Raw genomic sequence first — 9,774 nt, 5'->3', positions numbered from 1 at the left:
GCCCAGGACCCAGATGCCTGGATCTGAAAACCAGGGCGCAGGAAAGCCACCCTTCTAGGTTTGGGAGGTAGAAAATGTCAAGGCAGGGAAATGGAGACACAGGAGGAGGAGGAGGGAGAAGCAGAAGCTGCTCTCCGACAGGACACGGGAATCGGGCGAGCAGTGGATGAGGCCCTGCGTGGTCCGCGGTGATGAAACGCCGCAGCCGGCGGTAATGAAATATTTATGAATGGCGAGAGGATGCCGCCTGCTGCAGTGCAGCACAGGGGCGAGCGAAGTTTCAAGAATACTGTAATAGCAAAACCCTCCATTAATTATCGGAAGCAAGCTGTAACGCCAGTTCCTATGGCAACGGGGTTCCCAGTGGATTCTGTGCTTTTTTTTAAAAGCTGCTCCCATTTACTGCGGTACGTGCATTGGTTTTCCACCAGAGGTTTGAGCTTGTCCTTTGCAAATGAATTCGTCCTGTCCTCACAGTGGCTGGAGCGGAACGGCAGGCCAGGCCAGGCCAGGGGAGCGAAAGCTTATGCAACTTTGTGCTAAACTCTCCGTAAGGATGGTGATGGAGGTAATGAGCCCTTCGCTTTGGGCCGGGGGCACGCAGTGGGCAAGGAAGGCAGGGCAAAATGCACTGCAGGCCACTAGCAGGGAGCATGGGTAATTAGGGGTCTACTCCAGCATCCGCTCCCCCCAGGTCTTTGCAAGCCGGGCGTGCGCCGGGGAGGCGTCCTTGCAGCCCGCTGGGCCCTCTGTCCACGTGCCGGCTGCAGCCGCCATGGAATCTAATACTTGCGCCTAAAGCTCCGACGCAGAGAGCCCTGGGGCAGGGATATTTGCGGGGACAGTGCTCTGGCTCCCGGGGAGCAGGCAGCCCCCAAGAAGAAGCAGTGCCGCCTCCTCCGCCTGCGGCCACGTCTCCTGTACCCCATCTCCACCGTCGCGCACCACTGCCCTCCCTGCTGAAATGCAGGTTTGATCTGACGCCAGTCTGAAAGCAGTCCTTCCAGGGGAGACGGTCCTGTGATTGCCTGGCCCTGGGTTGCTATCTTGAAACTCTCTGTCCCAGGCCACAGGGCGCCTGGGCCACTCTGGGCGGGGCCAGAGCATCAGCTGGGCTCGGCGCTTCCTGCCCCAGACGGGGAGCAGCTCTGATAACCCAGCGCTGCTCCTTCAGGCGGGCGAGCGCGAGCCTTCCCCCCGGGGGCTGCAGCCGGGGCCGGGGAGCTGGCCCAAGTCTTGGTGGCCACGTGAGGCTGGTGTGGGTCAGGCGAAATGGCCTTGGCTCAGGGACGGTACACGCCCACGGGGCTGTTCAGGCCAAAAATACATTTCTGCTGCTCCCGGATTGTTTTCCTGCCTCTACTCTGCTTTCTAAGTTGCCAAAGGGACTTACAGGCACTTGTGAATAAAACTGGGAAGAAGCCAAAGGAAGGGCTAAGCCAGAATACTGCCCGGGTGTGTTTCTGCTTGTGGAGTGCTACCTGGAGGGACCCCCGCCCTGCGGGAGGCCCACCTCTCTCATGGGGGTAGGGGAGAGGGTCCCCGAGAGCCAAGGGGGCCTTGGGGACTTCTCTCCCCGGCCATCTGCTCCCCTTCTGGCTCATCCTCAGGACTGATCTTCCCATAGCCAGGCCACTCACACGCCTCCCCGGCGCGGTGGGGACAGAGGGCTCCTTGAACGCCTACTGTGTGCCGCGCACGTGCCAGGCCCTGTGGTTGTCGCCTCATCAGCCCCGCACGGAGGTCTGTCTCCCTCATTTCAGGTGAGGAAACGGAGGCTCTGGGAGGGAAGGTCACTTCCTAGGCCACGCTCAGAGGCAGAGCTGGGCTCAGAACCCGCTCCCGTCTGACCCCACAAGCTATGCTTGCAAACGCCTCACCCGACGGGCTCCCTCTGGGGAGGGCCTGTCCTGTGGCCACCCAGGCCCCGGCCCGGTGCCAGCCCCCAGCGGGCTCCCCATCAAGGGCCAAAAGCCGTGGCCTCCAGCCCAGAGGGCCCAAGCCAGGACCTGCGGGGCATGCAGGGGGAAAGCATCGGAAATCTAGTTGGAGTTCTGTGTTCTTCCCCTAGAATGTTGATCTTTGTGTCTGCTTTGTGATGCTTTCATTAGCTCAGGAGCACATTTATAGAATTTATAAATCATATTCGGGTGCATGCCTGGAATTATTTTACCGATATTGGAAGTAAGCGGGAAGATGGGGCCTGATGTTGGAGAGAATGACCAGGGTCCCCCCGGGCCTCTCGGGGGCCACAGGCAGCCTCTGCCTTCCTCCGTGGCTTTGTTAGCTCCCACGACGCTTCTCGGCACCCTTCGCCGCCGGTCTTCTCAAGAGCTCTGTGCCAGTGGGCTTCAGGACAGCAGCTCGTGCATCGGTTAAACGGACCACCACGTGCTGGGCGAAGGGCTGAAAAGGCAGGAGGGAGGCCTGGTCGCTGCTCACTCTTGGCGTGCCCTTGCCCAGTGATTCTGGAAGACTTATCTAGCCTTGCTGAGTCTCAGTTTTCTCATCTGTGCAATGGGGGTAGTAAGACTATTTAGATTTTTAAGACAATTAAATGGAATAATTAATATGAAACCCGCGGCACGGAGCCTGGTCTGCAGTCAGCGCTCAGCATGGCGTCGGCGGCGGTAGAAGTGCCGTCCTTAAGACGCTGACCTTCCCAGGCTCCTGTTAAGGTTCTCATTCGTTTGTCACACTAGCCCTGCAGAGCTGACACCACCGTCCCCATCGTCGGTGAAGAAACTGAGGCTTAGAGAGGCTGGGCGACGTCCCCAGGGTCTCAGGGAGCACGGAGCCAGGCCCTTGCCTTCCCGGCCTGGGCCCTCCCTCCGTGCAGCCACCGGGCCCCCCGCCCCGCCAGGCCTGTGCTGCTGCTGTGGGTCTCCCTGTGTCATCCTCCTCGAGATCACACAGCCCTGGTGGAGGAGGCCGTGAAGAGCACGGAGTGGGTTCTCCAAATGGGGGGTTCTCCGGCCGCCCCGGTGCTCTTAGGACCCCTTGGGTCACAGAACTCAATCCCTCTCCCTTGCCAACGCGCTGGCGAGGCTGGCGTTAGTGGACCAGGCAGCAAGGAGGGAGGAAACCATCCTTTCCTCCAGACGCAATCTTTTTCTGCAAAAGTCAGTCCTCCGAGCTCCCTGCCAGAAGTGCTCCCAGGAACTCGAGGGAGGAGAAGGCCTGCCTTCTCAGGGTTCCCTTAAACGCGCTTTGACTTTCTGCCCTGGAGGGAAGCCCAGCCCCGGGCCGGGGCAGACAGACAGGCCGCAGGGCAGCTCCTGGAGGGGAGGTGCCTCTCTGCGCAGGGGCGCGTGGCTTCAGGAGCCGGGCTGGCTGAGCGGAGCCACACCCCGCGCAGCATCCAGCCGGCTCAGGTGGCCTTCTGCAGGGCTGGCCAGGCGGACCGGGACCCTGAGAGCTTTCTCCCACCCTTTCCCAGCCCCGAGCTCCGATGGGCGGGGTGGGAAGAAGGCGGTCACAGCGTTCACGTCTGAGTTCACACTTGTATAAAAGCCAACGCAAGAGCTTGGCTGCACCAAAGCCCGAGAAGGGCAACTTAGGAGCCCTCCAAGAACAGGAAGGAAGAGAACAGAGTGGTTAACCGCTGTCTAAGGGCAAAGAGCAGAGACCTTAAAGCTGTGTGACCTTGTCACTTGAGTCAACCTCTCTGAGCCTCAACTTCTCACCGGCAAAGTAGGAAAGGCTTTGTGCTGAGACATGAAAGACATACGGCAAAGTTGTTAACTGTTCATTTCTGGTCTCTTATTCCAAGTGTTACTGAAGTATAATTAGCACATAAAAATGGTATCTATTCAGGGTACACAACGTGATGTTTTCATACATGCATAGACTGTGGAATAATCACCACAAGTTAGCTAATTAACATATCCATCAGGGTCGCATGTTACCATTTCCTTTTCTTTCTTTCTGGCGGTGAGAGCACTGAAGACCCACCCTCTTAGCAAATTTCAAGCATACCACACAGCATTGTTAACTGCAGTCATCAGGTGTACTTTGCATTCCCAGAATCTACTCCTCTGGCATCACTGAAACTTTGTTGCCCTTTGACTGTCTCCCATTTCTCACTCCCCCCCTCCCCCAACCCCCGGCAGCCACCCGGCTTCTCGACTTCTGCGTGTTGGGCTGTTTCAGAGTCCGGACGTGTAAGAGTACCACGCACTCTCTGTGTTCCTGTGTCTGCTTCTTTCACGGAGCATAATGTCCTTCGGGTTCATCCATGTTGTCGCAAATGGCAGGGTTTCCCTCTGTTTTAAGGCTGAATAACGTTCCTCGATATCTACGGTATATACCGCATTTTCTCTATCTGTTCGTCCCTCCGAGGACGTTTACGTTGTTTCCAGACCTCGGCTATTGTGAATAACAAGCAGTGACCGCGCGAGTAGAGACACCTCTTCCACACACGGGCCTCGTTTCCTTTGGATACATACGCGCAAGTGGGACTGCTGGATCATACGGTAGCTCTATCTTTACTCTTTTGAGGACCCTCAGACTGTTTTGCAGAGTGGCTGTGGTCTCCTGGTCTGTCTTCTCGTTCAGGCGAGACCTAGGAGGGGCTGCAGGTGTCCGCAGCCGTGGGACCACGCGGGTATTGCGGGTCCCCTGCCCCAGGGCGCCTCCCTGCCAGGCTCCACGCAGGACCCTCGCCGGACACGAAGTTCCTCGAGTCCGGCAGGCTGCACGGACAGCCCGGCCACACGATCAAACGTTCGGGCCCCAGAGCCGAGAGACTCTGGGTTCAAACCCCCAGAGCTCGGCTGTGTGACCCTAGGGGACATGACTCAATCTTGGGGCTTCAGTCCTTCCTCTGTAAACTGGGGCTGTGGCAGTTCCTACACACGGTCACTGAACCGAATGGATGGACTCGAGCCTGGAGACGTGTGTCACATAAAGGAGGGCTCCACAACCCTCCGCTCTTATTCTAATAACAATTATTATTTTTATATAATATTAAAAATATGTATAAAATAGATACGTTAAATAATAATAATAACAGTTGCTCTTTGTAAAAGAGCAGAAAGCCCTGGGTGGCGCACGTCCCGAATACTGCTATCTGTTGACGGGACGTTAGCTGGCAGCTGAGCGCAGGGCCTGCAGGAATACAACCAGGAGAGCCCGCGGCTGGGACAGTGATGGGTCGGTGGTCAGGGCGTGGGGACACGGGGAAGATGGGGCGCCCCTTCTCTAACCTCTGGTTCCGCCTTTGGCAGCCCTGGGCCTTCCGTGGGGAGGGAGGGACGCAGCCAGACTTTCCTCTCGATTTGGAGAGAAAGACGCACCATCATTTTTTCAAGCCAACCACAGCTGTCAACATCTGTCAGCACGTCTGACCCGCTGACCAGGGCTTCCCCGGGGAAGGACCTTGGAAGGCGTGTCCTCTTCCAGACCCTTGTCGTGTAGAGGCCCCCGGGAGACTGGAAACCCCTTCCAGACACCAGCCACATCCCATTGTCAAGGGGGACCACTGGGGAGCCCGCCGGCCCCCAGCCCCACGTGTTCCCATGGCTGCTAAGGCGATTAGCCACTTGCTCTGCGCTCCCAGGAGGACACCCCATCTGTTCAGCCGGGGGAGCCCCTCCAGCCTGGTTTCCACGGAGTAAGTCGCCTGTCGGGCTTCTGCTGTCTCGAGCCGAACGGAGTCATTTATCTACCCGGGGTGTGCGTTTACGACAGGAAGTAAGAAACGATCTGCAGGTTATAACGCTATGCTGGGAGGGGAGGGAGGGGAGGTTAGAGCTGGAGGATGGGGCCGGGGGGGTGCTGGGTGGGAGCAGAGCCCCCCGAGGTTTCGGCACTGCAGCGCTTCATGGGAAAATGAGACAGTTCCCCGGCAATTGCTTTTCAGTGACTATGGAAATTAATGCCTCATTCCGGCATCACATCTTTGTGACGGCATCACATCTTTTGAGAACATTTGCCTCTCAGAGGGAGCAAGAAAGAACTTAAAAAGAGGAGAAAAAGATTAAAAGCTTGAAATGAGCGCAGCGTAGCTGCTGAAATGGCTGAGGATGGGACATGGCGCTGGGGCTGCAGGATGCTGGGCAGTGAGCGGCCGCTGGGGTTCCAGCAAGTGCCCGAGCGCCAAGGGCTCGCGGTGACGGGGACGCCGGTCCCGCGGGGGGACGCCCCACCCATCTAGCCCTGCCCCCCAGCGGTGACGCAGCCACTCAGGACACACAGTGAGGCCTGCGCGGAGGTTCCGCTCCAGCATCAGACCCCCGACGTCTGAGCCTCGGCCGCGAGGCTCTGGGCCCGAACGTGGCCTCTCACTGGCTTTGCAGCCACGTCCCACCCAGGCCTCAGTTTCCCCACGTGTGGGTTCACTGTGATGATGGGGCCCGTGGTAACAGTAACAGCTACGATTCTTGAGGACATCCTGGGTGTCAGGCCCAGTCCTGGGACAGGGGGCTCTGTGGCTGGAGGCCCTGGGCCGGGGGGCTCTGTGGCTGGAGGCCCTGGGCCGGGGGGCTCTGTGGCTGGAGGCCCTGGGCCGGGGGGGCTCTGTGGCTGGAGGCCCTGGGCCGGGGGGCTCTGTGGCTGGAGGCCCTGGGACGGGTGGCTCTGTGGCTGGAGGCCCTGGGACAGGGTTGATACTGGGGGGTGAAGGGCGACCCTGGTGCCCAAGTTCATTGTGAGAATTCCTCTGAGCTGATTCACATGCCTGGCTTCACTTGAGGCCTGAAAACATTTGTGTTTGTTTCCTAAAACTGGGTTGGACCCTAAGTACCGTCCACATGGACCAACTCCCTCCTAGATGGGCCTTGAAGCTCCTCCTCCCATGGTTCGCTGCCCACCGGGTGGGGTAGAGAGGCCCTTTTTCCTGAGCCGAGGAACAGGCCCTGGGCGACCAGAGCGGTGTGGACAGCAGGGGTCAAGCTGGACAAGGGGACAGCTGGGGGAAACCTGTCACCTCAGGAGCAGGCTGGAGGAGGCTGCGTCAGGCGGGGCTTGAGAGGGGTCTCTGGCCCCCGAGGGTCCTGGACTGCCAGGCCCTGAGCTCCACCTCCAGATCTGTGAGTGGGGGAGCCAAGGACAGCCTGGACCAGACCCTGGACCATAGGAAGGGACAGCACCTCAGGGCACGGAGATGGGGGACAGGCTGTGTGACCCCAAGTTGTCACTTAACCTCTCTGGGCCTTAACTTCTTCTCCAGTACGCTAAACCATGAGGGCAAGCTCTGAGGAAGCAGGCAGCCCTCGGGGGTGTCTGCGGTTCCCATCTTGGTATGGCCTAGACCCCCTCTGACTCTACACAGTGACTTCTTGGGCTCTGTCATTGGTATTTTGATGCTCTAGAGCCCACCCCAGCTGCTTCACGGGAGGGTGATGGGCTTGAGCATCCGTTCCATCTGCTGGGGCAGCGCTTCCTGTGCTTCACCTCCCTCGGTCCTCAGACATGGCGTGAGGCTGGCATGACTGTCGTCCCCAGTCAGCCGAGGACGCTGAGGGTTAGGGGACAGGCGGTGAGTCTGTTCTGCGGAGTTCAGAGCACGAATGTACCAGGATGAGAACATTTAAAAATAATAACACTATCCTCCCGGGAGGCTCGGTTGCTCTTGTTTAAAAAGTACTGGAGCTTCAGGTGTGGAAACGGGCCAGAGGCGAGGGACCTGGCCAGGGCACCTGGATGCTCGCTCTGGGAGGTAATCGGAGAGGCAGACCGTGAGAATCAGCAGGCACCGTCATCGCCCTGTGCGTCGGCTGAGTCCCCAGCCAGTCACCCCACAGGCAGGTCCCTGGAAAGTGGGGTCCGGGCCTGGGGAGTCGGACGGGGCTGCAGGTGGAGAGGGGGTGGCCTGGGCAGCCGGAGGGCAGGCGAGGCGCTGGGGGGACGCAGGAAGGGGACGGTGATGCTGAGAAGCAGCCTCAACCTCATACCTGCCCCCAGGGTCCCCCTTCCGACAGCCCCGCAGGAGGCCCCCAGACCCCAGGGGCCTGTCTGCCTCAGGCCCAGCCCGATGTTACGGCTGAAGAGGAACCCGTGCTCTGCCCCGAAAAGAATCCTCCTCGTAAAGAAACTCTGGAAAACGGTGAGCGTGGTGGCTGCGGGGTAGGTCTGTGGCCCTGCTTGGGGCCGACGGCAGGAGAGGAGGGACTGCAGAGGTGCCCGCTGGGCACTGCCATCCAGCAGCAGGCTGGCCACCTGTGAACACGGGAAGTGGCCACAGGGGCCGCACGGTGGCCACTCACCGGCCTTTCCTGCCTTGATTTCTCTGCACGCCGGCCTTCCAGGAGGGTGACGGATTTTCGGTCGCAAGGCACGTAGGAACCACCGGCACGACGCTGCCCTGGGTGTCCGAGTTTGCTGCCCCTCCCGAGAAGAACCGTGACAGCCGGTGCGGGGGGCAGCCGGCCCTGACGTGGGCGCGGCTCTGCAGGACACGACTCTAGAAGCGAGGCCCTCACCGTTCCCTCCCGCGGCCCAAGCAGAAGCCGGGTTGCTGCCTGCCTCTCAGGGGCCACGTGAGCCCTGGGGTCTGCCCTCCTTTAGAGCCACCTCGAAAAATCTCTCTAGCCTCCCAAAGGAAAGAGAGGAACTCCAGACACCCCTGAAATGGCCACGTGAACCTACACGAGGCTAGAGGATTCCCTTCAATTCAGAGAAACCAGCCTGGAATTCGGTGTGTGGGGTCATTGAATCCGGAGGCCTGCATTCTCTTTGCACCTTTTCCACCCGCCGGGCTGTGTGACCTTGGGGAAGTCACTGAGCTTCTCTGGGCTTATTTCCTCATTGGTAAAAGGAACAACAGATGGTCTCTAAGGTTCTGGCCATCTGAACTGAAACTCTGTGACTCCTGCTGGGATCCTGCAGCAGTTTTCCTTTCCAAGGGCGAGGCAGGTGTGAAGTGCAGAAAATGGTCACGGGAAGCCAGCTGACGATTGGAGCCTGGCGACCCCGGGCACAGAGATCATGGGTGTCCACGCTCTCCCGAGACGTGCCAGTTGACTGTTTTCATGACAACGCCAGGGCACTGAGGGGAGGTCAGTGTGCCACCCCTGGGTCTGGACAAGCAAGCCTGGGGGAAATCCTAACGCCAGGCTGAAGAAAAGGCTGTGGGCTGAGCTGAGGGCCTGTGGCTCTTTTCCCGAAGCCGAGCTGTAATCACATCACCCAGTAGCCCTGTGTCTTCCCCAGCACATTACAGAGCGGCTTTATGTCTGCAGAGGTGAGCTGCTGTGATCAGCAGTGGTGGTGAGCTCTGAACAGCCGGGCTCTGATGTGGAGCAGGCAGTCAGGCTGCCTGCGGGGAATTTGGGCGGCCAGCCATTATCTGTAAACGGGGCAGGCTGACAGCATCTGCAGGCCATGCACCCGGAGCAGACACTCCCCAGGGACCCATCCGGCCCAGCTTCCACGCTCTGCCTGCCGCAGAGAAGCTGGCAAAGCTCTGGGGCTTCCTCTCTCCCACAGAGAAAGGACAAGCAGGCTCAGAGCAGAGCCTGGTGACACTCTCTCGGGCCCCGCTGGGATCTGGGGAGGGCCTCTAGCAGGTGCATCCTGATAGATCGTCCCCCGGCCCTGGGATGGAGGAGGTGACAGCAGAGCTCCCCACGGATGGCGGGTCAGGGATGGCGGGTCACCCAGGTAGTTACTTGCAGAAGGGAGGTAGCCACTCAGGGAAACGAAAATCAGAGAACCAGGCTTCTCTAGGAAATAGCAGGCAGGATGGTGGTGACAAAGGCCAGCTCATCACATCCCAGGGATGCAGCCTTCCGGGGGATGCTTCTCAGCTTCCTCCTCTGTAAAATGGGCATA

This window comes from Physeter macrocephalus, chromosome 18, assembly GCF_002837175.3.
Source record: "Physeter macrocephalus isolate SW-GA chromosome 18, ASM283717v5, whole genome shotgun sequence".
Classification (NCBI taxonomy): domain Eukaryota; kingdom Metazoa; phylum Chordata; class Mammalia; order Artiodactyla; family Physeteridae; genus Physeter; species Physeter macrocephalus.
Note: the sequence above shows the minus strand (reverse complement) of the source record.